This window comes from Rhinatrema bivittatum, chromosome 1 (assembly GCF_901001135.1).
Source record: "Rhinatrema bivittatum chromosome 1, aRhiBiv1.1, whole genome shotgun sequence".
Lineage (NCBI taxonomy): Eukaryota > Metazoa > Chordata > Amphibia > Gymnophiona > Rhinatrematidae > Rhinatrema > Rhinatrema bivittatum.
In genome coordinates, this window is record NC_042615.1 from 145968184 (window position 1) to 145987736 (window position 19553).

The 19553-nt window shown below is 41.9% G+C and overlaps 1 protein-coding gene across 2 annotated transcripts in view; it reads left to right on the forward strand.

Moving 5' to 3' along the window:
• The window catches only part of NFXL1 (nuclear transcription factor, X-box binding like 1), a 273886-nt gene that overhangs the window by 86325 nt on the left and 168008 nt on the right, over positions 1 to 19553 (forward strand). The gene's annotated exons all lie outside the window — the stretch shown is intronic.

Consider the following 19553-nt stretch of genomic DNA (forward strand, 5'->3'; position numbering starts at 1 on the left):
AATACAGGGAATGGGTAGATATAGTCTTTGCTGTTATCAAGCTTATCTCCCTGCTCCTCCTCCTCCTATTTAAATTACTCCAGCTCATGTTGGAATATGCAAGATGGTCTTCTCAGTGTGGTGGTGAACCTTTTAACTATTATGTATGTCTGTATCCAGTCAGTTATGAAGAAGAGTGACATGTTAAGTTTTTTTTTTTTGTTTTTTGTTTGGTTTTTTTTAAATATTACAAAGAAATAAAAAAAAATAAAGCACAATACTAAATATCTCTCACAACTGCAGGAAAAATAAAGGGGGAGACTCAAGTTTAGGTTGATGAAAAAGAGGATGTAGGGAGGATTATTAAATTGAAGTCTCTGTTCTCCTATGGATCCAGTGCCATTTTGGATTGCTAGTGGATTATTAAATGAAATATAGGGTATTCTTCAGATTGTTAGAAAATCTTTAGTAGAGGGCATAGTTCAGGAGTCTTTAAAAAGAGCAGTGGTCTGTCTCATTGTTAAAGATACATCTGTTTCCAAGTTGGAGATGTCTAACCTTTGACCAATTTAAAATGTATCCATAGTCAGATTTTGGAAAAATGGATTGCTTTACAATTAAGTGACTTTTTAGAGGATGATAGGGTTTTAGATGACTTCCAACTGGGTTTTGGGGAAAAATGGGGGACTGAACCTTTGTTAGTGTCAATATTTGATTTCTTATATAAAGAAATGAATGGAGGGAACTATATTATTGGTACAATTGGATATATCTGCTGCATATGACTTGTGAATCAAGAGTTATTGTTGAATCAATTGCATGGGATAGGGATCTCAGACATACTGTTAAGATGGTTTATGTCCTCTTGAACAATAGAACTCAAAGTATAAAGATAAGGGAAAGGGTTTCATTATGAAGAGTAATAAGGTCAGGGGGTGTCACAAGGTTCATCTTTGTCCTTTTCGTTTCACATTTATCTGAGCCCTATTGGTAAACTTTTTCAGAAGCTAGGATTCTGGTATTTTATATATGCAGACGATTTGCAAGGTGAAATTACTTCTTACCTGATCATTTCTTTTCCTCAAAGTAGGGCAAGCCAGTCCACACCAGTAGGTTGTGCACTTCAACCAGCAGGTGCAGATGGAGAACAATGACTCGCTGATGTCCCTCTCATATAGCTCACCACAGATATCAGCCAGCCAGTATTTTTTCTTCCAAAGCCAACTATGGACACTAAACCACCTAAATGTTATTGCATTTTATAATTATACTCCAATAATTATCCAAAACAGAATGTTCTTCCATTTTATAGTTCAATTTCTTTCTTTTTTTTTTTTTTTTTTAAACATGGAAACACTGGACTTGGCTCCGCCAGCAGTAGTCACATAGGAAACTAAAACGAATATCGCAGAATGAAACTCACCAGGTACAGCACCATTCCATGTGCATCCGAGATCCTTGCCATACAATATGTTCCTTAATAAGGATCTCAGACAACAGAAAATTGTGGACAGCCTCAAGGCAGTCCAGGGTGAAATGGTGAACTGGCTTGCCCTACTTCGAGGAAAGGAAATTATCAGGTAAGAAGTAATTTTACCTTCCTCTTCATCTGGACAAGCCAGACCACACCAGTGGGATGTACCAAAGCTACTCCCCAGAAGGGCAGGAGGCTGTCTGAGGCCCAAACAGCACTGCCGCAGCAAAGGATGAATCCTCCTGGACAGCCAGATCTAACAGATAGTGCTGTATTTTTCGCTCCATAAGACGCACCTAGGATTCAGAGCGGGAAAATTTAAAAAAAAAAAAAAAAAAATCGGTTCTGTTCCCAGGCACCTGTGCATCTTATGGAGCAAATTAGGGGAGGGCATAAAATGGGTTTTTTTTGTCCCTATCCCCATCCCAACCATTTAAATTTAACTACAACACCCCCCCCCCCCCCCACTAGGGACTTTTGGCAAGTCTTGGGGGTGGGGGGTGTAGTTAGTTTATTTTTTTTTAATATTCGCTTCATAAGACGCACAGACGTTTCCCCCCCCACTTTTGGGGAAAAAAAGTGCGTCTTATGGAGCGAAAAATATGGTATCTGCCAAGCGTATGCAAGGAAGATAACGACGCTGCTCTAGAGATCTCTGCCGGAGAAAGCAAATGCAATTCTACCTGGCTCTTATCTGCTTTAAAGAGGTTTCCCAGCATCCACATATGCTGCTGTCACCACCTCCTTAATCCACTGAGCCACCATAGCACAAGAGGCTGCCTCCCCCTTCTTCACTCCATGGTGAAGGAGAAAGAGCTGATCCGTCTTACAAAAGACATTGGTAACCTCCAGATAATGTAAGAAATGCCCCCGCACATCCAAAGGCTGCAATTTCCTGAATTCCTGTTCATCCAAATCCATATTCAAGGACATTGGAAAAACTGACTGATTCAAATGAAAATCTGAATCCACCTTCAGAAGAAAGGCAGGTATGGTCCTTAACTGGACCTTATCTGGTATGATAACCAAAAAGGGTTCTGTACACGACAAGGCTTGCAAGTCCGAAATCTGAGTCGCTGACCAAATAGCAACCAGAAACACTGTCTTTGGGGTCTCCAACAGCAAGGAAATACCAGCATAGCACGAAAGGTTGGACCTGTCAAATAGAGAACCAGATTCAGATCTCACAAAGGCACTAAAAAATGTAAGGCAGGGTCTAAGGTGTATCACATCCCTCAGAAATCTAGACATGTCTGGATGTGAAGAAAGGGGCCTCCTTCGAATGTGCCCCTGATAACACGTTATAACAGCCACCTGCTCCTTGAGCATGTTCAAGGCCAAACCTTTACTCAGACCTTCCTGCAAAAACTTTAAGATCAAAGAAATAGATGTTGAAGCAGGAAGGCGAGTGGCTCTAACACTAATGTTCAAAGACCGCCAGACCCGGATATAGGCCAAAGAGGTGGAAAACTTTCTTGCACACAAGAGTTTCCACCACTGGGCCAGAATACCCCCGGTTCATCAGCCAAGCCCTCTCAAGGGCCAAACTGTACGACAAAAAAACCAATCCAGATTGTTGTAAAATACCGGACCCCAACGCAGAAGCCCCTCCGAGCAGAGGGAGCTGCCATGGATTTTCTGCCAGTTGACAACGGAGATCTGTGTACCGCGGCCAATCCAGGGCCATCAGGAGTTACTAAGCCTGGATGCCATGCTATCTTTTGTATCAACCGACCAATCAAGGGCCAAGGTAGAAACGCATAGAGCAACTTGCCAAATGACAAAGATTGAACCAACACATCCACTCTTGAGTTCCAGAATATCCCGGGTCTGACTGTAAAAGTGATCCACTTTCACGTTCTTGCAACTCGCCATTGGATTCATAAAGGGCCAATCCCATCACTCCACGATGAGTCAAAGCACTTCGGGAACCAGTTCCCATTCTCCTGGATCCAAGTCGTGACATCTGAGATAATTTGCATTCACTCTGTCGACATCTGCTATATGAGAAGCTGACAATGCCAGTAAATGCTGTTCCACCCACGGAAGAAGGAGATCCATTTCCTGAGAGACTTGCTGACTCAGAGTCCCTGCATGATGATTTATGTAGACCACTGCTGTTGCATTGGCCGACATTACTTTCACTGCTTTTCCTACCAACCAGGCCTGAAACTGCAGTAAAGCTAGCTGAATTACTCGGGCTTCCAGCTGGTTGATGGACAAAAATGCCATTTTGGGAGCCCATTTACTCTGTACTAGCTCCTGACAGTGAGCTCCCCAACCCTGTAGACTTTTATCTGTAGTGACCACCAACCAATTAGGAGTCTCCAACTCCATTCCTTTCTCTAGATGTTCCTGATGTAACCATCAGAGCAACTGTCATCTCACTTCCGGTGGCAAGGTCAACTGCACATTGTACTCCTGAGACTGAGGATTCCAGCGAGCCAGAAGGGACCTCTGCAGAGGATGTATATGCATATGTGCCTAAGGAACCACTTCTGTTAACACAGCCATTGATCCCAGTGTCTGTAGGTACGACCATACTAAGAGAGAAACTGCCGATCTCAGGGCTCGGCCTTGCCCACATATCATCTGAATGCAGGACTCTGGAGGAAGCACATTGCCCTGAGCCATATTGAACCAGACACCAAGACACTCCAGAACTTGAGATGACTGCAAGTAGCTCTTAGTCAAATTCACTACCCATCCCAGGTGCTACAGCAACTGAACTATCCTGCTTGACACCACTCGACTCTCTGCATCTGATTTGACTTGGATTAGCCAGTCGTTCAAATAATGATGACCCAGAATCCCCTCCATGCGGAGAGCCGCAGCTGCCACCACCATTACCTTTGAAAAGGTCCTGGGAAACACCTGAAACTGGTAAGGCAGTCTAAAACCGCAAAGCACAAGTAACACTGATGCTGTTTACGAATTGGAATGTGTAGGTATGCTTCTGAGAGGTCCAGAGAAGAAAGAAACTCCCCACTGTATTACTATGATGACTGACCTTAAGGTTTCCATTTGAAAATGGGTAAACCAAAGGGCTCGATTGATCGATTCCCTTTAGATCTAGAATAGGTCAAAAGAAGTCCCACTTCTTGGGAATCACGAAGTAAGTGGAATAATGGCCTGTGCCTTCCTAATCCTTTGGAACCAGCCCCATGGCCTTCAGAGTGAGCAAACACTAACATGGCCTGAGCCACTGTCTGCTTTTCTGTGGAATGCAAGGGGAAACCAGAAAAGTGAGAGAGGACTGATAAGTTCCAAGGTGTACCTGTCGCACACCACTTCCAAGACTCACTGGTCAGAAGTGATGTGGGCCCACCTCTGATAAAATTGAGACAAACAATCGCCTAGCTCTAGAACCGGAGGATGGGGCCCCCCCCCCCCCCCAAAAAAAAAACTTCATTGGGAGGACTGAGGAGCTCCAGAACTGGAGGCACCATCTTTACCTGGCTTTTTTGCCTGAAAGGACTGAGACTTGGCAAAGGAGTGGGACCTCTATTTACTCCAACCTCTGGAAGAGTGAAAATGCTGGGCACTCAGAAATTGCCCCTTTACTGACGTAAACCAGGGAGTATTCTTCCTGTCCTTGGGTAACTGAGAAACTTGAAGTCTCCTCCATCGATCTGCCCCTTAAAAGGCAACTTGGTGAGATTGGACTTTGAAATAGTATCCGCAGACCAGTTTCCCAGCCAGAGAAGTCTTGGAGCTCGAGCACCATACGCACCAAATCATATCCTACATCTGCCAAGAACACAGTTCCAGGCTCTCAGGTATGGGCCATTCTCACCTAACACTTCCTGCCCTGGCCAACATACAACAAGATGCAGAGATTTGAAGATTCATGGCTACTGCCTCAAAGGCCTGTTTCAAAATTACCTCGATCTTTCGAACCTGGGCATCTTTTAATGTTGCATCTCTTTCCACCAGAATGGTGGTACATTTTGTCACTGCGCAGACCAGGGTGTCCACCCTGGAAAACTGAAGCTGCTCCTTCGCTTTAGGATCCATAGGGTACAAACCCACAAATGAATGACTCCCTTTAAAATTAGCCTCAGGAGAACGCCATTCCAAATCTATTCCTGAACAGTTTCATGCAGGGGGAAAGAAACAGGACTCCTTTCATGAGTTAACCATCACAGGATTCTTCTTCGGATCCTGAGCCGCTGCAGGTAAAGCCTCCTCACAACCAAGGGCCTTCAGGGTCTGTAAAATTAAACCCAACATCTCGTGTCTGTGAAAAAGCTGAAGCATCATCCTGTGCAGCTCTGCATCTGGAGGAATCTCCCCCTCCTCCAAAAATGCCTCATTGGGATCCCCCATTGAGGATCCTGACTCCTCCCAGGAGTCTCCTGAAGGATCCATGCCCTCAACTTTTCCCCTAGTTCGCTGAGCCATTCTCTGCTTTACCTGTCTGGGGGGGGGGGGGGGGGGGAGAATGAATCCTTTTTTTTTACCGCTTTTGCGATCTCGGGGAGGAAGACAGCTGATGCGGGCATCTTCATATCCCCTTGCAACATAGAAACATAACTATAGAAACGACGGCAGAAAAAACCCCAAATTGTCCATCTAGTGTGCCCATCAAGCCCACGGTAGCACCAGCTGCGCCATAGAGGTCTCCCTCATAATACAAGCTACCCCATACTTGGTATAGGGTTAAAGTCAAGACCCTTGTTTGGTTCCTGTCTGAGTCCAATTCTCCGTTAACTCTTGCCATTTGTAGCAGAGAGCAATGTTGTTACATTACAAGTATAAGGCTTATTGGTTACGGGTGGTAACAGCCTCATCAACAAGTTACCCCATGCTTATTTATTTTCTCAGACCGTAGAATTCATGTCCTTGTTGGTTGCTCTCTGAAACTAATTCCCCTTTTCTTTTTTTCCCCTTGCCATTAAAGCAGAGAGCTATAGTGAGTTGCATCAAGAGTATGAAGGCTTGTTTGTTAAGGGTAATAACCGCCACACCAGCAAGTTACCCTCATGTACTGTTTTCCTCATTTCCATCCTCTAGCCTTTAGAGATCCACAGTGTTTATTCCAGGTGCTACTTTCACACTAAATAAAACTCCCCCAAAAAAACAGTCTTTTAACTTCACTTCACGAATTCCCCACATCTTATTGAGAGTTTGATGATTTACCTGTAGGCCACTACCAGACATATAGTGAATTCACTAATTCACTTAAAGGACACTGATGAGACACATTCCTACTCCCATAGCAACCTAAAGCTTAACAAGGAACTGAACAAATTTGTAATGAAGGCAGCAATCCAGCAGCAAGAGGGGGGTTTCCCAGTCTTTTGCATCGAGTGTCACATGTATGATTTTTTACCTGCCGGTGTGAAGTTGTACATGTGCATGCGATGCAAAGAGCTCCTGTCTCTCAGAGAACGTGTCCGATCTCTGGAGGCTAGAGTGGCAGACCTGGAGGAGCTGAGGCAGACAGAGAGGTATATAGATGAGACCTTTAGGGACATAGTAGCCAAGTGGGTGGGTGAGGGGTGGGAGGGTTAGGAAATACAAAAGTCTAACTTCTGTTTATTCGCTGCCTTACTGACTATTAAAAGCTCAAACACACTAAATAATATTCCCCAATAGTTAACTTTGCCCGAGTACTTTTAAAAAAGAAAATTTCCCAAGCAGATCTTACTGATTCCTTTCAGCCACCAGCAAGGTGATCCTCTCCTCTCATTGCCCCCACTGGATTGTGGGTTACTAAGCTCTTCCCTTGCAATATATATTATGCTTCTAAGATAAATTAGTGCGAAACAATCCTTTTGGGGATTTACACTACAGATGGTGTCCTGAGTGACTCACTGCTGTTCTGATTAACAAACAATGGTACCTAATCAAACCAAATCACACTACCTTAACACCTTTCAAAGATGAGTAGTAACTGAACTGAACTTTTCAACCTTTTTACTTAGGTATATACTGCTCCTAGCTTATTTCTAGCTTCTGGCTACCTTTTTTGTTTTGTTTTGTTTTTAATATACGAACACACTTACTGTTGCTTATTAGCTGCCTTACTGACTATTTAAAAATACAAACACACTAAATAATATTCCCTAGTAGTTAACTTTGCCCCAATACTTTAAAAAAAAAAAAAAAAAAAAAGAAAATTTCCCAAGCAAAACTTACTCATTCCTTTCAGCCACCAGCAAGGTGGTCCTCCTCTCAGTGCTTCCATTGGGGAAAATTTACCATTTAGCTCTAACTCTTAGTAGGGATTACCCCTTCCAAACTCACCCCCATGGGAATTGGCAGGAGAGGTGGCAGGGAAGACTCCTCACCTCCCCCAGGAGGAGCTGTGGCCACCCTTCCCTCTTAAGAATCTGTAGCACTTGAAGTCCCTGCAGGGACATCCCCTTGATCCTTCACACTTTTTTTTTTTTTTGGCAAAAGCTCAGCGATCTCCTGGGGCTAATCACCCTCCTATATCGGGTAGAACAGACGCGCAGCTTTTTCCCCACGCTTTTTTGTCTCTATCTCTCCCCTGCATGCACCTCAGCTGAGCACTGCACTTCCAAAATGGCGCCTGCCATGTGGTTTTTCCTGCCACGGCACTGTGGCCCACTCAAAACTAGCAGTACCTCAGCCCTAGAACTCAACATGGCCTCTTTCCTTGTCCCTACTCAGTTCGCAGTTGCTGCAGCAAAGTCTGGTGGTGTGAGTTGTTTTTTTTTTTTGTTTTGTTTTTTTTAACTTTATTTGCTGTGCAGAACAGCAGAGAAACACCAGGGCATGGATCAGGCACGGGAGAGGAGGACAAAACAGACAGGAGAGACAGACAATTCAACAGGGGTGAGCCCAAGGCTCCCTTACCCTACCGCTCCCTACAAGAACTCTCCCTCTGTCAGGAGGAGGGCTAGGGCACCAGCCTTTACCTCACTCCTGTCCTGATATATCAGACACAGCTGAGGAAGGGAGCAAATGCTATCACCACAGGAGGTCAGGACAGCCTATTCAATCTGACAGGCCGAGATCCACAAGCAAGGATGCATGTCTACCACCTGCTGGAGACGGAGAAATACTGGTTGGCTGATGTCAGCGAATCATTGTTCTCCGTCTCCATCTGCTGGTTGGCGTGAACAACCCACTGGTGTGGACGGGCTTGCCCGGATGAAGAGGAATTTTGTTTTTTGTTTTTATAGTTCAGATGAAGCACTTTACTGAAGGAAAGTTTTTAAGGAGTGTTTGGAAAATGTACAAGAGTGGTTAGGTAATTGGAGATTAGTACTGAATGTATATATAAAAATAAAAAATTTAAAACAACTTTTTTTTTTCTTTTTCCTTTTTTTTTTTTTTTTTTTTTAAGTAGATGTTGCAGCAAGGACATACAACAGGAATTGTATATGAGAGGAGTAATTATACCTATAGGAAGAAGCCCATAATTTAGGGGTGATTTTCGACTTAAGATTAATTATGAAGCCTCATACAGAAGGTGGCTAAAATGGCATTTGCGAGGTTATGTTTGGTTCAACAGTTGAAGCCTTTTTTGTGTTTTCATTTTTGAGGACGATGGGACAAAAGATAATCGAATCATGAAGAATAAATCAAACGAGAGAATGCAAGATTCTCAAAACAACCCACTGATTAAGATGTGAAAAACTCATTTCACTTTAATTATCCGGACTCTTTGCCTTACATACTAGATCAGTTTTAATATGTACTAGAAACTTTCACTTGATAGGTATTAATGCCTGCGTATGAATACCGCCTCTATAACCAATCTTTGTTTTTGTTATAATTATGAATGTCACATAGTAAACCATTGTGACCTATACATGGAATGACGGTATATAAAATGTCTAAATAAATGTCTGTCCCTTTCAGTGATTAGAAATGCTGGAGAAGGGGGAAGCATGGTGCAGGGGTATGGCACAGTATTATTAATATTTCTAAATTTCTCAACCCTGTCACACCCCCAGCAGACTTGCATTCTGCTTCCCCTCTCCCCCCCAGTACCTGCCTGCCTAAGGAGCTAGGAGGCAGGGAGGGGGGATGGATGGCGGGATGGTGTGGGTGGTGTGGGTGGTGCACTCTTGCTCTCTCTCTACTTTTTTTTTTCTTTCCCCTCTTCCGCCCCTTTCTCCCATATCCCATTTTAATCTCTTGTGACATGCCAGATTTATGATATGAGAAAATCAATCCCCTCTGAAGACTCTAATCCCAGGGAGAGACACTCTGACTTGGTATCTGGGTTATATATTTCTAATATAATTATATTTATGTTTATGTTAATAATTTAACTTTTATTAATGTTATTTAGCTTCTTGCTTTGTTTAAAATTATTTCATTATTGACGTTTAAATGTATTAGACTAAGGAATTTTACTTCCTGCTCATTCTGTTTCATTGTAAACCGGTTTGATATGCATTTTATGCAGGAAAATCGGTATAAAAAAAACTTTAAATAAATAAATATTAATGAGGATTTCTGCACACACTCCCTCTAAAGCCTGCATCCTTAGGGAATGCCCTCTATGCTCCATTTCCCACAGCTCCAAAGAGATGGTGGCATGGTTGGGACTTCCAGGAACTACAATCCATGCCTGGCTTTCCTTGAACATGACTCTGTACCACCAGTGCCTTCCTCCCCATGATCAGCACCATCTTCCACAGTGGCCAAAAACTCTGTGACTGTGCTACAGCCTCTCTCCCTGTCTTTGTCCCAAGTGTCTCTATCTGCGCAAGCAGCACTAATATTAGAAATGCATAACACAGCCAATCAGTGATGCTTTGTACCAGCATGCCCCACCCACAGTGGTCTGACATGCTGCCATTTGCACGTCTGACTTCATGTCTAAGCTGGTGATGGCGGCTCCTACCTTCACCAATGCAGGCCAGATCAAGTTCCTTCTGTCCTTGCTGCTGTGAGGCTGCATGAAATTCAGCCAAGGGCCGTATCCGGTCCTGGGGTCATAATTTGGGACGACTGACATAAATAATCTTCCTGATACTGAATACCTTCTTAAATCAACCAGAATTTTCCCCCAGAACTAATCCAGCCTGCTTTCTGCAGCACACTTATATATCCATTTCATAAACTTCCTCCCAACCCCATCACAATCCTCATACCCCCTGACATATCTTCCAGATTTTGAGTCCGTAGGATATCAAACAAAAGTTTAAGGAGTGTGAGGCTTTTTTTGTTTTGGAAAGTAGGCTAAAATGTAAGAATTTAAGCTGCTCTATAGTGCTGAAAAGATTAATATAAATAAATCTATGTTGAGCGTAAATTGTATAGTATTTGTAAGTTCCTGTAGCTTTGCTCAGTTAAAGTGGTTCTTTTCCCCACCTTGCTGCAGTTAATGTCTGGAATAACCTTCCCAAACATGTATCTGGCTCTTTCCAAATTCATATCCATTCTAAAAACTCCCTTCTTCAAGGTTGCTTTTAACACTTGGCCTTCAATTCTTCCTGCTAATGCAGCAGATAATTAATCTGCTCAAGACTGGTGTTGATGATATAGGCCCATTACATTGTATGTGAGAGGTTGCTTTGCACCATTTTACATAACCAAAATTTTCCTTGAAGCATTTCCAGATTCCTCCATCATGCTTGATACTCAGCTGCCCCTTCCTCAATATATTCCCACCTACTTTAAATCATGGCTTTCTGTCTTTACTCAAAGCCTCCTATTTTTCTTATTGTGTATCCTTTCAGTCTTTAACTAGATGATAAGCTCCAAGGAATAGGGAGTGTCCGTTATTTGTCTCTGTACTGTGCTACATACATCTAGGATATGTTCTGCTTACTATATATTAAGTTAAAATTATTTTCATATTTTGATGCCTTCTTTGTTATGTTGCTCTTTGTTATGTTGCTCTTTGTTATTTGTTATATGTAACGCTCCTAAGCGAATTTTGTTGTTATCATGTAAACCGGTGTGATCTGTATTCGTACAGGAACTTCGGTATAGAAAAATTAAAAATAAATAGTATGCACTATACAAATAGCGATAATTAAATCCCACTTAACCTCCATTTAAGACTTTAGAAACGAGAATAAGGAATAGATTGAGTGGGTTGTTTAGAATTGCAAGAAATACTGCGACAGTGGTTTCTCAAATAGTGGGCTGTCGAGTGCGTTTTCATCCTAAATTGTGTTTGGGGCTGGGGTGCTGACAAACCTTAATAGATCTCAGTGTTGATTGTGTGGTCATTTAATTTAGCTAGCATGTTTTATAATAGCCACGTACTGGAAGCCTTCCATTGCCCAATGGGATAAGCAGGTACATGTTGTTGCTGTGTTGGAAAAACGCACCTCAGCTTTATAGAAGACTAACCTTTATGAAAGAGTTTGGGATCATTACTGGAAATAGTCGAGAAAGAAGGTCTGATGAACCTGAGTGGTTTTTATGAATGAGTACAATGTGAAGGGGGGAGGCCATGGTACAATGTATCTGTGATTTGTGCGCTATCTAATCTTAAGCGGGGCCAAAGTTGTATCGTTTTGAATTTGTCTGATTTATAAGTAAAATATATATAAAAAAAAATATTACAGAAATGTTTTGAGCTAGCTTGAAAGGCTGATCTGTTTGGGGACTGAGTATACTATCACTTAAACATTTTAGTGAGAATGTTTAATCGCACCTACCTATCCCACTAACTGCTTTTCTTCTATGTAGATTCCTAAGAGGCCTCATTCATGGCAGTTTTATTCAGTTCAAGTTACCCCTTCCTCAGTACATTCTACCTGTATCCCACATGGTTTAGTTTTTCCTTTTCACAACCCTGCTGTTTTAACTCAAACTCTTATTTGGTTTTGTCTGTTTTTTCTGTCTGCTTCACTAGACAGACAGTCCCTGCTCAATAGAGCTCACGTTTCTGTGTCTGTATAATGCTGCACAAATTTGATTTTAATGTAATTTAAAATGAGATTTCTATTCCTCCTTTCGTGGCTAGTCAGTCACTCAAAGCAGATCACAAAAGTTAAGGGTTAAAGCACCATTTGCAAAGCTCGAAGTGACAGCAACAGATAAAGATATATAACATAGTCAATTTACATTGAGATGAACAATTATCCAGTGTCCCCAAACAGAGATCATAAGACTGCTGAACATAATTAAAAAAAATATATATATATTCATGGCCTGCTTTTTTTTTTTTGTTTTGTTTTGTTTTTTTGTTACACATGTTTAGGTAGTGTCTTAACATGTGTGATGCAGTACCACCCCACACCATCCAGAGGTCTCTCCTGGGCTGTGCAAATATATTTCAAGATTTGTAGGGAAAGAAACGTCTGTGATATTGGGTACAGTTTAATCATCATATACAGATACCTCTTTAAAGACCAATTACAAAAGATATATATATATATATTTACAAATATGTAAATATTAAATCTGATGTAGCCAAATATATAGAAAATACAGCAAAACCCTTTCATTTCAGTACTTCATTAAGACAACACGTGCTATTCATCACAGAATTAAAGAAAATGAAAAATGGATGACTTGCTGGATGCTAGTTAACTTTCTCTTTACCAAGTTAAAACATTTTGCAAAGGTAGTCATGCTTTTCAGGTTATGTTCTGTAGTATTTGTGTGGATTTTATAAACAAATTTAGCAGGTCTAAAAACTATGAAAAAATTCTACAAACTAGAGAGAGGTTTGGAAACATGGTAAGACGGAAAAGGGGATGAAGTACAAGTTTTGGTGTAGCTGCTCGCAAGTTTCAATCATCAGTGCTTCAATCTTAGCTTCTTTCTGTTCATGCAACTTTTATAAACATTCATAATTTAGTGCTCTTAAAATACAAAAAAAATCTATTTAAGGTGAGAGTGCATTTTACATTCATTTACCTCAAGCTTGTTTCAGAAAGAGCTGAGCATTTTGGGTTCAACTCTTGAGAGTGTGCTTAGGAAATTTAAACATTAGATGGATGTGTTTTGTTTAAGAAGGGACTAGGCAAGAAGTAACTTTAAAAAGTTAGCCAAGTTGCTGACTTGGGCTTGAGGCTAAAATCACAAAGGTAAACAAAATACAGATGAACAACTGTAAATGTTTGATAATTGAGTTTTATTAATCAAACTTTATTTTAAGTTATATTTGATTACATGCTCATCCTTTCAGCCCTGAGCCAGTTACAAGCATATTCACCAAAAGCAGTGATCTGTATCACAGACAGGTTGTGGTGATTGATACATTTTTAATTATAATTTTCTCAATTTCTTCCTACTCCAACCTGTCCCATCAAGCCACTTCCAACTCCATCATACCTCTCTTCAACCACCACCACCCTACTTCAGCCCCAGTCCTAGCCTACCTCCTCTTAAAATTCCCTATTAAAAAATAGCTGTTCTCATTTTCTGCATTGCATGCTTTACCATCAGTTTAAAAAGCATACTCCACTCAGCTCTTCTCCTGCCTATGAAGTTCCAAATGCTTTTATGAAGACCCGCGATTTCATCTTCTTGTGAAAAGTCAAATTTAATTCATCTTGCAGTTCTACAGGCATTGAATTCCACAACTAGGGCTCCAAATAACTGCATGTCCTCTGCTGAGTACTGGTCAATTTAACTTATCTTCTCAGGCACTACCAAAAGAGCCTTATATGAGGACCGATGAGGTTGTGAAGGTACTTAGCCACCAACAAGTTGGTCAGAATCTTAGGAATACCCAAAATCCCCTCCCCCCCCATTTAAGAGTGCTGCACCAGGACTGCTTTCGTCAACCAATTACCCATCTGCAAAAAAGCAGTTACAAATTCTTGGAATCGCTCTGTGCTAAGGCTAAAATGTCTTTGATTAGCCTGTAGATTTACTGAGGCAGAAGTTGTATAATGTTGTATAATTGTTTTTTCAAGCACTTCTGTAAGTATGAAGCCTTTATTTAAAGATGTTTTGTAGTTAGTGCTGCCATTGAAATAATGAAAAAGACAGATGAAAATTTTGGAAAGGTTGTTTGCAGCAGTGAAAGAACAATGACCCGGATTCCTGGAAGAATCTAATTACTAGTTTGTTGCCATATATTTTACAATCTGCCACAGAATCAACATCCCCGAAAGCATTAACACCTCTTAATTCAGTCCTTTGAACAAAGCTGCAGGGAGGCTGCCAACCTTCAAGCTGGGCATGCTCTAATCCTATTGTAGCCTCTCCCTTCAAAAACCGCTTAAAGGGTACCACCTGCTGTTCATCCCATCCCGCGTCCTCCTGTCTTGAGGTAAAGGAGTGGGGACAGAGGTGAAGTTAGAGTGGACAGAGAAAGCAGATCCCTTAAAGATCACTTAAATTCTTATCCAACTAAAATTGATTTTGATATAATTCCTGGATGGAGTGATGTCCCAGTGAATTTAATCTGTATACAAAAGTTCTTGCACCTGCGTCTTTGGCCACAGACCATGATGTGTGTTTTAAGTCTGCCACTTCTAGTGTTTCATATTTGGCAGAGAGGACTTTTTAATTCATAGAAGTCTTGATGAATGGCACTATTGCCAGTTTTAGAACTTGTGCTAATTCAATCCCTTTTTGTATCTGTTACTATGTGTCAAATATATGTGCACATAGCTCTCTATCGGGCCGATACAGAAAAAAGTGCGGGAGAGCCGGCGAGCGCCAGCTCTCCCGACGCGCGCACAGGCCACTCTCCTGTGCGTGTGATTTAGTATCGGCCCGCATGCAAATGAGGGCCTGCGGTAAAAAGAGGCGCTAGGGACACTAGCGCATCCCTAGCGCCTCCTTTTTGACAGGAGCTGACAGCCACGGGTTCAGAAAACGGACACCAGCATAATTGAGCATCTGTCTTCCGACCTGCGGGCCAATTTTTAATTTTTTTTTTAACTTTTGGGGCCTCAGAGTTAATATCACTATGATATTAAGTCGGAGGGTGTACAGAAAAGCAGATTTTTCTGCTTCCCTGTACACTTCCCCGGTGCCGGTCGAAATCTGAAAGTAAAATGTGCGGCTTGGCTGCACATTTTATTTTCTGAATCGTGCGGGAATAACTAATAGGCCCACAACATGCATTTGCTTGTTGTGGGTGCTTTTAGTTTTAGGGGGGATGGCCGCACACGCGTCGAAAAGGCGCAGCCAAACGTGGGCTAACAGTGCGCTCCAGTGGAGCGCACTGTATCGGCCTGTGTGTAATTAACAGCAGGACAACCTGCTGATACTGAATACATTCTCTGCATAATCAACTTGCATGCATGGAAAGTTGACAAGGACATTCTTAAGAAAAAAGAGTAGTTACCACTTGTTTTGAAATGAGTGTATTTCACAGTTAAGCATTACTTTGTCTTGATAAACTGATTTTTGTACTTGGTACATGTTTTATTTGGATGTAGTTTAAATATTTTAAAATATGAATGGTTCCCTCGGAGGGAACGGAGGCAGGCGCGGCGCACGCAGGCTGCCCAAAATCGGCAGCCTTGCGCGCCGATCCCGGATTTTAATAGATACGCGCGGCTACACGCCTATCTATTGAAATACCGCGTACTCTTGTTCGCCCCTGGTGCGCGAACAAAAGTACACGCTCACACAAAATTATAAAATGTACCCCAGCGGGAGCACTTGTAAAAAAGATGTGGATCTCTCAGGTGTAGAGTGGGACTCTACTTTGTAGCCCAGTGAAATATTAATAAGAAAATGATCTGACCTGGAGACCTCGGAAATATTAATGTTATCTTTTTTACTCAACGCACAATTAAACTCTGGAATTTGTTGCCAGAGAATGTAGTTCGTGCAGTTAGTATAGCTGTGTTTAAAAAAGGATTGGATAAATTCTTGGAGGAGAAGTCCATTACCTGTTATTAAGTTCACTTAGAGAATAGCCTCTGCCATTAGCAATGGTTACATGGAATAGACTTAGTTTTTGGGTACTTGCCAGGTTCTTATGGCCTGGATTGGCCACTGTTGGAAACAGGATACTGGGCTTGATGGACCCTTGGTCTGACCCAGTATGGCATTTTCTTATGTTCTTATGTTCATTAACTGAGAAAAAACAATGAGAAAAATTAGTGTGGTCAGCCCTGTGGGTGGGGCTATCAATAATTTGCTCCCGACCACAGGTCTCTATTGCTTCTAATAGTAGCTCGCCAGTGTGTGAGAGGGGACGAGCATCCACATGATCATTAAAGTCTCCCATGATGATTGTCTTGTGAAGAGGGGCTAGGCATGAAAAGAAAAAGCGGTATGGAAAAACTGAGGGTGTTACTTGGGGTGGTGTTAAGGAAAGAGTGGTAGAGATAGGTTGTAGTGAGAGAGAAAGTGGTAGAAAAGGACAAGGGCTGATGAGAGAGACTATGTAGATGTGTTTCATGGAGGGGGAAGGGGGATTGAGAGAAACTGGCAAGGGGAGAGTGTGATCCACTACCTTATGAACTGTATACTCCTGTGGAACTGTTACTCCTGGGGTAATTTTGCAGTTTAAATGATTTTTTTCTGTATTGTAGTTTATTACTCAGAATGAGTTATACTGTTATATTCAAAGTGACCGCCACTGGACGTGAGCACTGGAGGGACATATCTTCATGTGTATTCTCCCAGTCTTCTGGTGGCCAAAATCTTGATAAAAAGCAGAAGGGACTAGAAAACTATGATTCTCATAGTCCCCTTTTGACTGAGACTGACTTGGTTTCTACATATTCAGGATTTATCCCTGAAGAAACAGTCCACCTGAGAAGTTCCCCAACTCTGATCATGCAGAGCCAGTCTGGCTGAGGGGGATTTGATGTGATACATTGGTTTCTTGAAAAATATCTGTCTTTTACAAATAAGTTCACCAGAATGTTTTTTTTTGTTTTGTTTTTTTAATGAAGTTGGTTTGCCATTTGGTGTGAAAGCAATGCCTAAGATCCCTTTCCTTGCCCTACACTAAAACCACATGAGGACCTGCTATATATTTGAGTCCAGCTTGAAACCAGTTCTGTTAGGGTTTATCTTGGTGCAGTTGGTTTTCATCAACATGTAGGAGGAAATCCTATTTCTGTACAGCCTCTAGTAGGTAGATTCATGCAAGATTATTACTTCAGTTGAAGCTTCTCATTAAGTGTACCAAAGTGTCATGATTCATCCCCAGTTGATAAGTGTTTTGAGCCTCTAGACTCATGTGAACTCAAGCACCTGACCTGGAGCCTCACTTTTTTGGTGGCAGTCATGTCTGCCTCCAGTCATTGAATGCCAGACTTTAGTGACATATCAGTCTTATGCTATATTTCGTTATAATAGGATGGTGTTTCATGTGCATCCTAAATTCTTTCCTAAAGTGGTATTGGATTTTCACTTTAATTGGTTAATTGTCCTACCAACATTTTCCCCTAAGTCACATATCCACAGGGAGGATAACTTTCACACCTATTTACATTACTGGATTTGTGCGCATAAGTGGACATGTGGAGGTTTATTCTAGTATTTTATAAATTGTATAGTGGGTTGCTGAAAGGTTTTTGCAAATATTTGAAATGCAGTGAAAGCGTTTAGTTTCTTTGCCTATCTTATAAACCCAAGTATATTTTGGGGTTGATTTTAAAAGATGCGCGCAGATTTTCTAACATGTGCGCATGTTATAAAATCTAGTGGCCACACGCACGTGTGCTGGATTTTACAATCCGCACACGCATGTGCGGGTGGTGGGGGGGGGGTGAATTTTTGCAAAGTACACACGGTGACACAATCAGGCCTTCCCTAGTTCTCTCTTAGTCTGCTCCAATTAAGGAACGGACTGGGAGGGAACTTCCCCAACCCCCTGCCTAACCTTCCATCCCCTTCCTCTCTCCTCCCCACCCCATAAACCTAACCTACCTTTCCTCATTTTTTTTTTTATTTTATTACTTACTGCTCCTCGGGAGCAGAAGTAATTTATACATACCTGCTGGCAGCCAGCATGTGCTTTCTCGGGACGGTGGCTAATGGCCGTTGTCCCGGCTGACCTCTGTCCCGCCCAGACCATGCCCCTGGCTCACCCTTTTTTAGGGCCTGGCACTTGTGCGCATATCTGTACTCATGCGTGTGGCTGGGCCCTTTTGAAAATGCGTGCGGTGCGTGCAGGGCCCAGCCACTCGCGTAAGTACCAACTTTTATGTGCGCCAGGCTTTTAAAATTCGTCCGTTTATGTGCAAAAAAAAAAGTACACGTAAAATCTTGATTTGTCTGCTGAGGCAGGTGTACGCTGAGGCAGGTGTACGCTGAGGCAGGTGTCTGCTGAGGCAGGTGTATGTATACTTGAAATCACTTTGTCGGTACCTCTGCCAGTTAACCCAGTTTGTTTCCATTTCACCTAGACCCTCTAGTATTTCACCCTGAACTCTTTCCAGTTCACCCAGACCTCCCACCCAAAAATAGCAGATAGCAATCAAGTCTGATTTCACTTACCCAAATCAATTAGCAAGTGCAAATATGTTGGCTAATGAATTCATGTAAATCTCTTATAAAATAGCAACTCTTGCATGTACCTCTTGATCCTGTCCTGGAACGCCCTTAGACTGCCCCTTTTATTGTGCCTGTAAATATGCACATGAAACTGAAAATACATGCATACTTTTGATGTTTATAAAATAGCATATATGTAAGTAAATGCTACTTAAGAACATAAGAAAATGCCATACTGGGTCAGACCAAGGGTCCATCAAGCCCAGCATCCTGTTTCCAACAGTGGCCAATCCAGGCCATAAGAACCTGGCAAGTTCCCAAAAACTAAGTCTATTCCATGTAACCGTGGCTAATGGCAGTGGCTATTCTCTAAGTGGACTTAATAGCAGGTAATGGACTTCTCCTCCAAGAACTTATCCAATCCTTTTTTAAACACAGCTATACTAACTGCACTAACCACATCCTCTGGCAACAAATTCCAGAGTTTAATTGTGCGTTGAGTAAAAAAGAACTTTCTCCGATTAGTTTTAAATGTGCCCCATGCTAACTTCATGGAGTGCCCCCTAGTGCTTATGCACCTATATGCTAATTTTTCTGCATGTAAACCCTTTGAAAATGTACTCAGTGGTTGAAAAGATCCTTTATTTCTCTGCATTGCAAGAGTCTTGTCTTCTAATTGGAGTTCATGCACCTCTGTTTCTTTTGACCCTAGTAGACTTGGTATTGCAGTGACAAAGTTCATTATTTATAATTGAGTAGCAAACTGCCTCCTTCTGTTATGGCC